Genomic DNA, 16,276 nt, shown 5'->3' on the forward strand with positions numbered 1-16,276 from the left:
AGTCTCTATTTGTAGTCTCTACAATAGAGACTACAATAGTCTCTAAACTATTTGTAGTTTACAAATATCTTAGTAAATTACAAGAAAAAGGCGATCTTATCAATAGCCTAATCTCCAGAAACCTATAGACTCAGTTTCCTGGAGCCCCAACAACACCTCCCCTGCATAGTGATGTGAGAAACAAAGGCAAGAAGGAAATGGCAGGTAAAATTAAATGTCCCTATAACCTGCAGCCCATTGGCAAATACTTGAGGTAAATACAGAGTATAACATTTCTCCGGGAACCCCCTACTGCCCTAATGTTAATGCCTCACTAAAAGAAAAACAACCTTGGCTTAACCATAGCAAGGCCTCAGGTATCCTAGGAGTCCTTTTTAGCATATCAAAGTCCTCCAGGAGGTCTCTCTTTTGCCTTTATCCCTCAGCTCCATAGTATATAACCAGTCACTCTTCATAACCCCAGTGCAGCTCTTTCTGCCCATGGGTCCTGTCCCCGTGCTTTAATAAAATCACCTTTTTGCACCAAAGACGTCTTCAAGAATTCTTTCCTGGCCATCAGCTCTGAACCCCACCCTCCAAAACCTCATCAAAATCACCGCATGAAACAATGTTGATAAAACTTCTATTACATAACAACAGTCTCTCTTCTTCCAGGTTTTAAAACATTTCTCATTCTTCTCTAATCCTTTACCACTAGGCTACTTGAGGTCATTTTTAGGAACTGCTCTCATGGACTCTCAAGATTTTATTAACAGTCTCCTCAAGTCCACACACCCTCCAGTCCACATGTTTCACTGTTTTCTTTTCATGGCAGCAGCCAATCTCCAAATACCAAATTCTGTTCTTGTTATCTATTGCTCCATAACAACTCACTGCAAAACAGTGGCTAAAACAAGAATCATTCTCTAACATCTTGAGGTTTATCTGGGTCAGAAATTTGAGAAAGGGTTGGCTGGGCAGTTCCGGTTTCATATCTCCTGGGTGAAAGCAGTCAGATGATGGCTGGAGCTGAAACAGCAAGAGCATGGAACATCTGGGGACCGTCCGGACAGGTCTGTCCCTTCCTCTTGTCTCAGAGTTTTTCCATGAAGCCTCTGTGCGTGGGATAGTTTGGGCTTTCTCACAGCTTCATGGTCTCAGAGCAAACTGTTTACAAAATGACTGAAGGCTCTAAGAGCAAGGTACTAGTAAATGAGGTACAGGTTGCATTGCCTTTTATGACTGACCTCAGAAGTCATGTTCATTGTGTTGCTTTCTTGTATTTTATTGGTCAAAACAGTCACAAAAGACCACCCAAGAACCCTCTAGCATACAATAGCTACTTAACAATGTTTGTTACATTCCCAGCCCCCACCAAGAAATGACTCAGTAGGATATACCTTCAGTGAATTTGAAGAGTACTTTTTTTGAAGTTAAAGAAAGCTTATTTGAGAAATCTAGTTTGACACTTTACTATTAAAAGTTTTCTCTAAAAAAAACATGGAGCTATTATTACATACCAGTGAGTCAGAAAAAATATACAATGACAAATTCTTTAAGATTATTTAACTCTTAAGAGACTGGTGCTTTGGCATTATCTTAGGAGTCTCACTTTTCCTATCCCCCAAAACAACTGAGAAATATATGCCTAACAGTGTTTTTGCAGTATTTATATAAGAATAGATATAGTTCCTAAATTACAGTTTAGGGCAGACACTTCTTGATTGTGGCCAAGTATCAGTCTCTCTCTTCCTATTCCTACCTATTACTTTCATAAGTTTCAGAGGAAAATTAGAACTCTTCTCACCCAAGGGGTGATTATTTTTTAGATTAAGCCAATAACGGTAAATTCACTGCCCTTCTTGCTAGCTAAACCTGATTTGTTTAAGAATGGGCAAGTAAACAGCAACTCTAGCCTTTCAGATTTGAGATAAAAAAATGAGTTAAAGGGTACTTCTCACTCATACAGAGTCAGGAGAAGGGAACAACAGCTCTTCAGCCTTTGAACTTTGTTTTGCAAAGATGTGATGCTTTCAGCTGCCATGGCCATCTTGCAACAATGAAAGGCCCTAAAATGAATAAACGCTAAAATCTTAAGGATAGAAAAGCAAAAAGGTAGACAGAGCTTTAGTCCTTCGTGATGTCAGTGAGACACTGAACTAACCAAACTCAGAACTCCCCTACCTCAGGACTTCCTGTTAAGTAAAACAATAAATATCTACCTACCTCAAGCGGACTTAGGTCTGATTCCATAGAAGAGTCTCAGACAGGTGTGTGGGTGCCCGTAATATACCGAGAGAGTGCTTTCTAGACAAAGGGAACAAAAGAAGCAGGAGAGAAAGTGAAGGAGCTAAGCAAGAGTATAGCCTCACCCAGAGTCCAATTTACAGGCTAAACCCACAGGGAGATATAGAGCATACATATTATACAGCTGGCCTTTTATACACCTATATTAATCAGTCACTGGCTAAGGAATACTCCTGGTGAAAGAGCACGGAAACTCTGATGGCTTCTGTTCTGCTGAAGAGAACGACTGGCTTAGACTATTAGCAGACAAAATTCATAGCATTTAGGGATGAGTACACTGGACTGGTAAAGGAGACCTAAGCCGAAGTCTAACAGCATCCACTAGAGTCCAACACTTGCATCAGTCAGATTCATTTACTTCCCTTATTAAGTTCATTCAATTCAGGTGCAGCTTTTCTGAGATTCTGGCTGGTCACAATTCCTGGAAAAACTTACGAAAGGAAGGTAGTGGGACAAACTACAACTGCCACTGCTTAGTTGGTCCCAAGTCCATTAACTGATAGGCATCAGCCATTCTAGATTTGCCATTAATACTGGTTAAGGTACTTTGTCTTGTGGAGTGACCCAGCCCCCTCATCACTGAGGAATTTGAACCATTGTTTACTCGGTGGTTGTTTTACTTGCCTATGTACTGTAAAAACTGGGAATGGAAGTTCCAGCAGTTGCCCAGTGGATCCCCTGATTGCCACATATACTCCTCTGTACCCCAATTATGAAGAAGCAGCCCTACTGCCCTATGCTGACCAGAGTATGAACCAGAACTTCTGAATGTATAGAACCAGACAAATTGCCAGATATGGGTGACTAGGAGTAAGGGTGAGTAGGGCCACTCCTATTTCACCTCCTGATCCTCAGACCATATATTCTGCCTATTTTGGACAGAGTGTCATTCAGTGAATGTTGGTTTAAGGTGTATACCACATTCTGAAATCACCCCATTCACCCAGATTATGAGCTCTAAGCTGGTGTCCAACGGGGTGTTCAAGAGGCCCTTCCAAAACTCTTTCGGGCAGGGAGGTTCTAGATGGTGCAATGTGGAGAAGGAGAAGTGGGTCCCATTGTCCTGTGCCCACCACCATACCTCCTTTGCCCTGAATTAGGTCTCTTGGTCCAAGGCAATGTTATGGAGGATCCCATGTTGGCGGACCATACACCTTATGAGCCCTAAGATATAAGTGCTGCTTGAGGCACTGTGGGCAGGAAATATAAAAGAGTATCTAGAATACATGTCCATCCCAATAATGATGAATTATCACCAAGTGACAGAGTCACATCATCTCTGCTTGTCAGTATTGCGGCTTGGCTGTTGTTTCCCAAAGTTAGCTTAGCTGGAAGGAAGCAAGCATGGGAAAGGGCAATGAATTCATTTTCTGAAGGTCTATTCTTTCTCACGTGTGGTTGATTAATGAAACATTACAGTGGAAGGGGCCTAACGCAATCAACTTGTCTTGATGTGGCTAGTTTCCTAGAATGATCATACTAGGGGTTCTTGGTTTCTGTTGCTTGTAGTCTGAACATTCTGCCTCAGAAGTAGTATATAAAACTTGGGGAGAAAAGTCTGAGTAGTTGTGCCCATGCATAGGCTCGTCTGAGGATGTAGCTGTTCCATTCTTGAACCCATTGCACAAGCACTGGGGGAGTCAAGGACAAAGGCTGTTTGGTGGTGTAGTGGTTCTGCTCCAGTAAATGCTCTCTAGTGAGCATTGACATACAACACAAAGATTCTCACACTTTGTACTCACTCCCTTAGGTCCATCTGCATGCCTCTTCCCAAGATGTCCTTGTCCCTGACCTTCTAATCTTCCTCTTGCATACCTTTAGCCTAACAACTAAGTTATTTGCTCATATATACACTAACACCTCCACGTCCTATCATCTCTACTCTAAAGGAGGCCATGATGGCATTTTGGATTTCTAGGTTTCAGCATAAACTCAGGCCCTATATTCAATAGTTTCTGCATATAACTCTTAAAAGATCTGAATATTCCCTTTACCCCAGTGTTTAGTTATCCAAGTAAATGATGATAAATTCCTTTGAGAAAAGGACTAAGAGAATCACTACTGTATACATTTGCTATGGTGTTAAAAGGACTTTCATGATGAGAATTGGGCCTCTCCAACCATTGATGAGTTCTAGGGCTGATAAATAACTAAGGTCTAAAATCTGGTTAAGAGATCATGACTTTCCATTAAAATCTTCTGCCCATCCTTCCTGATCTCTTCTAATTACATATTTTAAGCAATATCCCTTTTTGGCTACCCATATATTTTGCCCCTAGGAATAGCCCATGTTCTGTGGACCATTTCCATAGATTACTATAAAATCCTTGTGACCTCATAATTTAGGGGACCCAGGGAAAAAGGAAAATGTGGAGTTCTGTGGCAAGGAATTAAAGAATTATAACGAAATTCAAGATGGTGACAGCATAGCATTAAACAAACTTAGCATCCCATCTAAGCACAACTCACACATCCATGAAGTGGCCCTGCCTTCCTGGGTCAGGTCTTGCTGACCCCTATTCCTAATTTACTGCCAATTACAGTTATTATTCCCACTTTGCTTCTGACAGTTAAGTGCTGTCATTTGGCCTCTGTTGTTCTGGGATTCTATCCTCTCTACTGTCATTGTGGAGCTCAGTTTTGGAGTATCTCCTACAATCAGCCCTGCACTACAAAGGAGAGTTGTTACTGAGCTTCTTGGAGATGCTGGTGCTTCCTGCACTGCTGCAAACCTCATTGACCTGGTAAGAAAGAGTACCTGTCATCTCTTCCAAGGAACAGAGTCAGCTGGAAGATTTTCCAATCTTTCAATATATCCATTCTAGCAGGCCCTTTCTTTGAGCGTTTTGATCCCTTCCTCCACAGTCTGCGGTGACATTTCTTATATCTCTAGTTCATTTAACACTCACTTCCTCACATCAGTGATTAATACTTTATCACGTTTTCCAAGCTTCCAAGATTCACCCCAGTAGCATCTTGGGATTATTTCCTAGGGCCATTACCAGACTTGCCCTTATCCAAAGTTATACCTACAACTGCTTGGTCCACTCCTAGACAAAGTCCCCAAGATCAGGATCTACAGCTAGACAAACGTCCATGGTTCCTGCTGGCATGTGTTAGGCAGTCCTACTGCTGCTTTGTGTACAGTCTCTCCCCTTTCCTCGGATCTGCATTTTCCCAGTAGAGTTTACTGAGACTTTATGTTAGATATGAGTCTGGTGACCAGGAGGGGAGACAGGAACAGATATGAAGGAGAGAAAGCATTGTTTTTAAGGCATTTGCTTCATTTGAAGTCTCTTCATAGTCTTCAAGGAAGAGGAAGGTCTTTCTATTCCAATGAGGAAAAGTGAGTCATTTCCCCAGGTCCTGAGGATTCAGAACATTTGGTGGGGAAAGGATAAGGTAGGGCTTAAGTACAACAATCCAAATATTACAAATATATAAACCTTCTATTTTCACATAGTTTAACAATGAGAATGGATCTATATAAACTCCCAAGAAATGCTATAAAAAGATGATACATAGTTATATGTACAAATACATATAGCATATATGGTATACATGTATTTAAAAGCATACAAACTAAGCAGTTCTTGCCTATTACAAGGGACATGGAAGGGACCTTCACTTCTATACCTTTAAATTGTTTATATTTTTCTCTCAGATCTTCACTGATGAGTTAGCTAAATCACATCCTCAGTTCATAACGTATTATTATTATTTGTCCTAGTAAGGCTTTCTCTTCTTTATATTATTTACTAATATTTACCTATTTATTTTTGTCTTCTTCTTAGTTCTTTCCTCGTACTCCACTGGCAACTGTTATAATGTGTTTATACTAACATAGTGCGCTAAAACATCAATCAGATTTACAGAATCCAAGTTATAGCCAGCACCAAGCTTTACTAATAATTATTAAAGTTTATAAGAAAGGAGCCATATCACATCAGAAGACATCTTTCTAAATCCCTTTTTAACATTAGGATGCACTTTGGATTCAAAGTGACAAGCACACTATGGCCAATACAAAATAGCACCAGGAAGCCTCTTAGTTTTGTGGGTCTCTCAACCTTTATACTCTCTAGTCATGTAGCAAGAAACTCTATACAATTAACTTCCGTTATTCAATCCAGCTATGGTTCATAAAGCCATGAACTGAAGACTAATTTATAATAAACAATCAGGACATACGAAGTTCATCCTACTATAAAGATTCCTTAGATAAGAAATCAGTATATAGTACCCTCTGCAAGATCTTCAATTACCTTCCAATTAGTAAATTCCATTAACTGGATAACGAAGGGGTCTGGCTAAGGTCAGAAGTAATTCAGGCAGGGAGAAAGCAACCAAGTTAGAGACCTGTTTATTAATCCTTTTATAGTACTTAAAGTTTACCTTTTATTTTGATGCATTCTTGCAACATGCATATTGTTTTATGAGCATGTATGTACACACATTTGCATTCAATATTTACCTAGTTGCTGCATATTTACATTAAAATTCCGCTTTGTACTGGTTTCTTTTAGCCCTATGTTTTAGGATCCATCCATACTGTTATGTGAGTACCTAAGCCTTGCTTCTAACTGCGGCATACTACTCCATTATAACTATCCCCTCTCCAATGATGGACAGCCAGCTTGTCTCACTTCCCTAGTACCAGAAACAATACTTCAGGCAATATGTACACAGAAGAATTTCATTAGGAGATATAATCCAGAGCATTATTCTAGAGCCATTAGGAAAACAAATATACTTTATTAATAATATACCATCTCCAAGATGAATACACTCAAACTATACTTCCACCAGGGCATGAGGATCTCCATATCCCCCCATTCCTGCCAACACTCACCATTACCCAACTGACAGGGGTAATAATTACAACAGGAATGTTTCATTTGGTTTTGGATCCTCTAATTACCAGTTCTTGTGACTATCTTAACATATGCTTGTTACCTTTTTGAATTTCTTTTTCATTATATTGTTTGTTCATTTCCTTTCTACATCTTCCAAATTGCAGTTAAAATGGCACATTCCCAACTCAACTTCCTCTTAACTGAATTTCAAAACGTTCCATGGCCATTCAAATACCAAAAGACAAAAAGGGAAGTGCAATGAGGGGACAGTCAGAGTAGCAAAAGCTAGTGATCCTCACTAATTTGGCAAAAATAACTTACTCTTGCAAATTTCCCTAAAACATAGAACAATGTGAATGTCTTAGGAAGGTCCCTCCTAAAGCAAATAAGGGGCCCTGAAGCTAAGATTTTTTTTTGCTTCACAGTAAATGGATCCAGGGTCCCATGTATATGTGGATCCAGCATGAGCTCGCTATTTGGTTTATTATTATGTCTTTGAAGTTGCTTGTATTTTATCAATAAGCATGTATTAATTTATTTTATATATATTTTTAAACATTACTGAGGATTTCTTAGAATTCCCAGTGACAATTTTATATTTTACTTTCAATTCAAATTTTATGCAGCTCCTCTCCCCCACTTCCTCAACGTGTCTAATAGAGGATGTGTCCTCTGACCAACAGGATTTCCCACCTTTGGACATCGCTCACCACCATGTGCTCAGGGGCATTATTCCCTCTAGTTTTCATTGTCTTTATCAATGATAGAATCTAGCTAATTAAGCCACTGCTAAGAAAAATGCAGTCCATCCCCCTTCAAATTAATGAGTTAGTTCATGCATTTGTTTATTCAACAAACAATCTTGTGTCCCTACTATGTGTTTACATGTTATGAGTTCAACAGGAAACAACAACCACGTTAGTCCCCATGAAGTTTAATTTTTACTGTAAAACATTCCCTTTACCAAGAAGAAAACAGAGAGTATATGGGGAATATATAAGTACTTTTTCCCTCCTCTTATGATGTAAATAATAATAATATGCCTTCTCCTGATAGCCATTGCTTTAAATTTCTAGACACTGCAATGGATCAGTAGTGGTTTCTTCAAAAACAAAGACTGCATGTTCATTCGCTTTTCCAGAGGTCAGCTGATCACTCTACCACTACAGTCATATACACGTGTCTAAGTCACAACGGTCCACACAAAATATTGAGTGCTCTTTTCAATGCCCCCAATAAATGCAGTGCTGACATAGTTACTATCTTATTGAATTATAATTCTTTCCCACTGTGTTCATGTCTCTTCTCTCAATATGCTGTGAAGAGACATAACTGTGTAAGATATTCCCCCATTGAGGAAGATCAACACACCCTAAAGAAAAAGAACAAATACTTTCACAATAAAGTTGAAAATGATGGCATTTTTCTTTTGAACAAATGTTTGGGGTTTTTTTCCTAACATAGAATTTGTGGTGTTAATTAACTATTGATAAGTATAAGCATGGCAAATTTGTCAGAAACTTTCCAGAGACTTCCATATTTAATGCCCTAGCTTATCTCTTCAGCTTCATCATCTGTGGTTTCCTGCATCTTGGCAAAGTTCCCAAAACAGACCATGCTGTTTCATACATCAGCATTTTTAGCCTCACTGCAACTTCTTGGAATGTGTTTCCAACATTCCTTTCTTCACCTACTTCTCACTCTTTATTCAAAATAGAGTATTTTGACATTTTGACAAAATACAGCTGGCTGAGCATCTGATTTAGGCTTAGGTCATGATCTCATGATGTGGGAGTTCGAACTCCCTGCTGTCAGTGCACAGCCCGCCTCGGATCCTCTTTCCCTCCCTCTCTCTCTCTCTTTCTCTCTCTCTCTCTCTCTCTGCCTCTCCCCTGCTCACACACTCTCTGTCTCTTGCTCGAAAAATAAATAAAAAATTTAAAAATATATAGTTTTGATCCTGATTCTTCTCCAATAGCACAATGCCCCTCTCCTGAGACCCAAAGCACCCTGAGCATCCTTGACCAAATACTTAGTCTCTTGAAATGATCTATTTAAGTGTCTGCCCAGCCCACTAGCCTAAAAGTTCCTCGAGAGCAGGTATTGTCATACTCATCTTTATCTATCCAGCTCTTACCACAGTCCCTGCCACCGAGCATCTAATCATTAAATATCGAACAGAAAACTCAACTAAAATCACTTCTTGGAATAGCACTTTGCATTTATACAATCATAATCACCCCCAAAATGAATTCTGCGGCTAAACAAAATAGTTAGCTTCTGACAGGGGGAATTTGAAGAGCAGAGAAAGGACCACTGGCAATCTTCTGTTAAAGTCACTCCTGGGGCATGTGGGTGGCTCAGTCAGTTAAGCCTCTGACTTCAACTCAGGTCATGATCTCACAGGTTCTTGGATTTGAGCCCCGTGTTGGGCTCTGTACTGATGGCTCAGAGTCTGAAGCCTGCTTCATATTCTGTGTCTCCCTCTCTCTCTGCCCCTCTCCCACTTGTGTGCATGCTCTCTCTCTCCCTCTCTCTCAAAAATGAATAAGCATCAAAAAGAAATTTTAAGTCATTACTTATCATCATTTAATTACAAATTTTAAACGCCAATTTGTATACTGTGCATGGAACACATTAACAATCTATCCCTTGTTGATATTATTATGTATGGCTTAGTGAAGTGGTTCTTAAACTTTGCTTTTGAGGTTTCAGGTGGAAATTGTTTTGTGTTTATTTTTTGTGTACCTATTTTGAGGTGACCACTTTTTTTCCTAAATTAAGTGTGAGCAGGAAAATCAACAAATGAACCAGGGAAAAGTGAATGAGCTAGCTGAGGCTGGATGAGGAAAACGGAGCTAGCACCTTAGAACCCCTACTGCTCCTTGGAGCTCCCCACAGCAATTATCTGTAGGCAGCAAGCACTGTCCTTGGCTGGAGCACCAAACCCAACTTTATGTACAAGGACTCTGTTCCTCCATCCCTGCTCACTGCCTGATTGTTTATTTCAATTTTCTTTCTTTTTTTTAGTTGATCAAGGAGATTCTGAGGCTGCCAACTTCATCTGTATTCAGAAGTATGAAGTGCCCATGGCTTCTAGGATTCTGAGGTTACTACAGAATGTTAAGGAGTGGGTTCTGTAAGTGATACATAATTACCTGCTTCACATGCATGCTATCTTTACTATTATTTAACATGTATTATATGAAAAGTGCTAAAGAGAAATGTTGCTCAATTTATAATGTGTATACGAAACACCCGGGATCTTGTTAAAATGGAGGCTTTGACTCAGTAAGTCAGGAGTAAGGTTGGATCATCTACATTTCTAACAAGCCCCCAGGGGATGCCAATGCTTCTAGTCCACAGATGGTGCTTTGAGAAGCAATAAAGGATGCAAAGAATGGATGAGCTATTGTCTCCAGTTCTCATGAAGTTCACAGTCTCACAGGAGGCACAGACGTAAACTGTAAGAACTCAAATGCCAGGCAGCAAAGGGCAAGTAATAAAGAGAATGTTGAACACCAAGCAGTTCATAGCAGAAAATTGCAACTCGGGTGGTTTTCAAAATCTCCCTTCAAGTGCTTTAAGAAAGTGATGTAGAAAAATAAGGAAGACCATCAAGAAATCAGTCAGTAGGTCCCAAAAGAAATTAAATGCATTCTCCCAAATGCTGGTCCATTTCCTGCTCATTTTCTTAACATTAGAGAATTGAGATTTTTTTTTTTACTATTACCAGCATACTTCTGCTTTCTTGTCCCACAGAGAGCAGTGAAGGAAGAAGGACCCCAGAGAAAGGAAGCTGAAAAATGTTAGCTTCCTCCTGGTTTCTGAAAATAGCTTCCTAGACCGGAAGTATTGACCCTGGCAGAGATGTCGCCTTGCAGGGATAGTAAAACTATCAGGCCAAAAATCTATGCTCGTTATCAAACACCCTGGCCCACTCCTCCACGCAGGTGTCCAGGTGTCAAGCTGAAAGGGAAGACAAATGCAGATCAGCCAGCACACATAGTCCTGAACTGCTTTGGAAAATTCCACGGTGTGTGACAGGTACTTCTCTGTTCTCACATTTTGTTAACAGGCGAACAGCTGTACATAGGTTTACAAACTTGGATGTGTTTGTCATGAAGCCACAAGATCACAGCATGGAAGTGCCACGCGAATACAATCCTGTGAGTGTGCATCAGGATTTGACTCTCAGAACACCTGCTTCTAGGAAATATATACAACAGCCAAACTGACCTGTAGCCAAGCAGCAAACATACAATTCTTTTGCTGACAGAGAATCTATTTCTCAGAAAAAAAAAACAAAACAAAAACAAAACTCCGTCTCAGTGTTGTCCCCTCGTCTTTTTTCCCACACCAATGATACTGTAGTAGCGAACTGCACTCTGTAGAAGAAAAGATACAGGATTTGGAAAACCAGCCTTTAGGCTTCAGGCAATGCCTCTTAAGTCCAAGCTTCTTATCCTATCCATAAAATAAAGATAATAAAATCTATTACACTTACCTGCTGAGATACTGTGAGGATTTAAAGAAGCAAATGTATGTGAAAGAACCATAGAAAGTATAAAATAATGATAGCAATAGCCAATATGTATTGAGTGAATACTACACACCTGGTACTTTCTATGTATTACCTGATTTTATACTCACAGGAACCCAGTAAGGTAGGCATTATAATCATTTTAGAGATAAAGCATGGGGAATAAGCTTAGGAATTCCCTGAGCCTGCACGGATGGTTAACAAGGCATAAAGAATTACAAAGCCATAGGGCGCTCTCACTCAAGCTTGGGTAAACAAGATTAGGCCCCCAGGATAAAGTGGAGGGGGCAAAGGCTCCCAGAATAGAGAAACGGGGCAAAGGCCCCAGAATAGAGAGGAGGGCAAAGGCCCAAATACAAAGGTATGTGAGGTAAGCAAGATTAGGCATTAAGGGTGAAAACGTCCACCAATTTAGTACTATAGCAGAAAGTTGCTTTCATAGGAAGGAAAGACCAAATTAGGTAAACAGGTAAATAGGGCTATAGACCAGCTGCACTGCGGGTGAAGCTGCCCAGAGCAGAGCTGATTAACAAAAGAAAGGTGCCTTGTTAACCCTATGGTTATTTGCTCTACCTTTCTCATCCCCTAGTCTAGGTAGCTAAGATAAACAGACGTGGTACCTCATGTCCACTGTAAATAACCTTCCTCCTGGCCACTGGCACCAAGATTTTGTTTTGTATTTACCCAAACCCCTAACCCCGAATATCTTCAAGACCCCCTTTCCCTCACATCCATGAGTTAATGTTCACAGATTTACTGTCTCTTTGTGCACGTCCATCACCATGTTTGTAAGCCTCCTGATCCTAATCAAACTGGAGCAAGGACCCTTATTTGGGGCTCTTGTCTCTTCTCGGACATTAGCCATCTCTCACATTTTAATCCTGCATCCCACTTTCTTGCTGGGCAAGAAAGAACTTTAGACTAAGAGTCTACGACAGCCTTAAGGAAACTGAGGCTAAGAGAGATTGAGTAACTTGACAAAATTACATTACTAGTACGTAACCAAGCATAATACACACTTGTCATTTTTTGGTCCCCAGCATCACTGACTCTTTCCCACAGCATTCCAACTTATCTTTAGGGAACTGTATCTCATTCATTAAGAACAGTCTTCATAGGTAGAAAATAGTCAACTTCCATTATAAAAGTTGAAGGGCTAGATTTATCTTTCCACTAGACTGGCACTGGAAGAGGGACAAAATGTAGCCACTCTTTTGTGGGACTTTGGCTTTTGAGGAAGTAGTGAGAAGTTTTAAAAAATGGGGAGGTCCCATTCAATCAGAAGCAGCATCTTGATCTGACTATTCCTATTTTGAGAAATTTCCTTTAGTTCTTGCTTCTCCAACATGTCCCAAACTACTGGTGTCTGTTTATGTCAAAATATGGTTCTCCAATCTTCAAATAGGTTATATCTCAACAGTTTGCCAATAAATTTACTTAATTTATTTCTTAGTTTACTGCTTTTTTGCTTAATTTAGCCAATATTTGTTTCTTTGCAATAAAAAGATGTTAACTGATATACCATGCCAGGATTTCAACCCAGGGCAGCCTGAAATCCAACACCCATACACTGAGCTGATTAATTATACCATCTCTTAACAAGGTCACTTTAAGTATTAAAACATACTTCTCTTCTCCAACCAACAGGTGTATTAATCCATAATAGACTTACAAATTCATATAACTTCTGCTTTCTAAAAATAAATGCAAAAATTATTTCTCAAGTGATAATTTAGAAATCCTCCTAAGGACCATAGATTTAAGGCAAAATCATAGAGTCATTCGGTACATTGAGTTGTAGAGTTGATAGGAAACTATGAGATCATTTTCACCTAACTTTGTATAAATAGGCACACCAATAAGTAAATGAAAACAACATCTTTCAGGCTTAAACACTCTTCTTTAATTTGGCATAGGATGCGACCATTACACTGCCTAAATGCAACGCATTATAGAGTAAGTCTCACCAAACACAAAATGTAAACAAGGACTACAGAAACAAAATTTATTTTTCTGAGCTTTGCCTTTTTCAATTTTAAGAAATATCCAGGCTCTGCTAAGTAAGTATATTATTCCAGCAGCCTCTGGAGTCATATAAATGATCATCATGGACATCAAACAACAGACAGCTTTCAAAAAGAAAAAAGAAAAATGGTTCAGCCACAGTTTAATTTCCTCTCTACTTTCAAAAGAACATATATTCACTGGATGTTTGGGAAAAGGACTTTCTTCCACTCTCTTGACACTTTTTTGTTTGTGCTAGATGAAAAAGAGAAGCCATAAACTGATCTGGGCACTTAGATTTGCAACCTCCAAGGTATGGTCAGTTTTTCATGAACGAAACAAAATGTAATCTAAATGCATCACATTGGAATATGTATATAGAACCAAATAAAACGTTCAACATTCCCTGCAACATGCAAAAAAAACACTCACATGTGTTAAATATCATTTTCCCTACTCCAGGGCTGAGAGATATTCATTCAGCAGGTATTTTTTGAGCATATTGAGGGATTATGTTAAGCATGCTTTGAGCTCAAATCAATATCTCACTCACTCTGAAATTCCAAGCTGAAGGACCATCTTATAAAACACTAGAGAGTCCTTCTAGCAGTGCTGGTAACCTAATCTGGTTGAATATGCCCAAGTGGAAACCACAGAACACTGAATTTCATCATCTTTAAGATGTTTTCAGAAAGTAGGCTTTATAAATTTAAGCAAAGTATACATTTAGCAAAGTACATAAAGATAATTTGATCAAATAATTAATTTCATGATGACTTTTATTGAATGTGTGAGTTTAGAATCATATAAGTATTTTAAATACTTGCTTTAATATAATGAATTCTGTCCAAGTAGAAATAACCATATCCTAAAAAAATAAGCACAATGAATATATGGGCATAGAATAATCTCAGACATCTCAAATGGAATTATTTGATGGATTTGGAACATAATTAGAAAAAATTTTATTCATTTCTTTGAAGTTATTCAGAGAGAAGTTTAGAAGTCTTGGTACACATGGAATAGGACCCTTTTATGAAAACACTGCAGGAAAAAATATCTATAACAACATGGCACAGGAATATCACCTTTACCCTGAGAATCGCTATTTTTAACCCTTTCATTTACAATTTATTTCAAAAGTTGGTCTAATGCTTTTACTCCATGAACAAAGTTTCATCAAAATGCCCTTTTGACAGAATCAACCTTCTCTTCAGTTTGTAAAGACCATATCCTACTCTTAAGCAAGCAATCTTTGTTTCATATTTGTGGCCCCATTAAACAGAACTGGAGACGTGACTTTTTTTGTTTTGTAAATCTTTTTGTTGTAAACCTTACTTTTGGTGGGTGCCAAAGGGGAAAAAATAAGAAATGAAATCAACGTTTGTATTTAAACTTGGAATTATAATGAGAAGATATGGAGAGAGAGAGAGAGAGAGAGAGAGAATTGCTTACTCTCTAGAATGTAACCTCATAGATTAATAAATAGCTCCTTCTCTTCCTTTACACAGATTAATAATCTTTTTCTCTCAATGAAAATGGAAGCTATCATTTATTGAGTAGTAATTATGTGCCAGGTACCATAATAAATTCTTCAAGCACTTTGCCTTATGTTACTCAAAGGTCAGCTTCAGGGGCGCCTGGGTGGCTCGGTCGGTTAAGCGTCCAACTTCGGCTCAGGTCATGATCTCACGGTCCGTGAGTTCGAGCCCCACATCGGGCTCTGTGCTGACCGTTCAGAGCCTGGAGCCTGTTTCAGATTCTGTGTCTCCCTCTCTCTCTGCCCCTCCCCTGTTCATGCTCTGTCTCTCTCTGTCTCAAAAATAAATAAACGTTTAAAAAAAATTTTTTTTAATTAAAAAAAAAAAGGTCAGCTTCAAGCTACAGAAAACTTTTTTTTTAAGTTATTCATTCAAAAATTATTTATTGAGCAAGTACTATCAGACACTATTCTGAGCTCTGAGGATATAAAAGTAAACAAAAAACACAGTCATTGTTTGCATATAAAGAACAAAAATAGAACTTAAAAGCATCCACAGATGAAAGGATATCTCTAAGTGTGACAATTCGGCCAAAAACAAGTCAGCAATTACAATGGAAGCCAGCAAAAATGTTGAGAAAATGTATTCAAAATTATATTCAAATCCAATCTGGAATTGTATATTCAACTAGATTATCATTCAAGAATGAGGACAAAACAAGTAAGTTATTAGATGAAAACATATCCCTTCATTAATGCATCCTAAATGAGATCACTTATAATACTTCTAGAAGAGAACAAATGATCCCTGAAGGGAGATCAAAAAGCACACAAGAATGGTGTGCCAAGTGAATTCCATAAAATACTAATAACGATGGTGGTGGCCATTACTCTTTGTGTGTGGATATCATCTTACCCATCCTAAAAATTTTATACACATACAGATATATTAATATTTAATTAGTATATATAATTAAACTTTAAAAATATTATTTTTCTCTAAAGAAATTAACCGGAATATAGTACCCTTTTTATGAAGAGAAAATAAGGCCCCATTTTCTTTTAAGCATAATTATGAAAAACAGCTTCTTCTAGGCTCTGCTGTTT

The 16,276-nt window shown here is 38.7% G+C and overlaps 1 protein-coding gene and 1 long non-coding RNA gene across 3 annotated transcripts in view; one reads left to right on the forward strand and one right to left on the reverse strand.

Moving 5' to 3' along the window:
• Nucleotides 1–16,276, reverse strand: part of GRXCR1 (glutaredoxin and cysteine rich domain containing 1) — a 308,216-nt gene that overhangs the window by 205,563 nt on the left and 86,377 nt on the right. Inside the window, exon 3 of one of the 2 annotated variants that reach the window (XR_008421787.1) lies at nucleotides 2,206–2,286. The exons of the other annotated variant lie outside the window; for it this stretch is intronic. The gene's annotated coding sequence lies outside the window, so the exon portion shown is untranslated. The remainder of the gene's footprint in view (nucleotides 1–2,205; nucleotides 2,287–16,276) is intronic. 2 annotated transcript variants of the gene reach the window in all.
• On the forward strand, nucleotides 980–11,300 carry LOC128776620 (uncharacterized). Its single transcript, XR_008421789.1, has 3 exons — nucleotides 980–1,052; nucleotides 10,173–10,281; nucleotides 11,221–11,300. It is a non-coding gene; the product is annotated as an uncharacterized LOC128776620 (long non-coding RNA).

The sequence above is a fragment of the Panthera pardus genome, unplaced genomic scaffold (genome assembly GCF_024362965.1).
Source record: "Panthera pardus isolate Hobbes unplaced genomic scaffold, ASM2436296v1 HiC_scaffold_13, whole genome shotgun sequence".
In the NCBI taxonomy this organism is placed as follows: domain Eukaryota; kingdom Metazoa; phylum Chordata; class Mammalia; order Carnivora; family Felidae; genus Panthera; species Panthera pardus.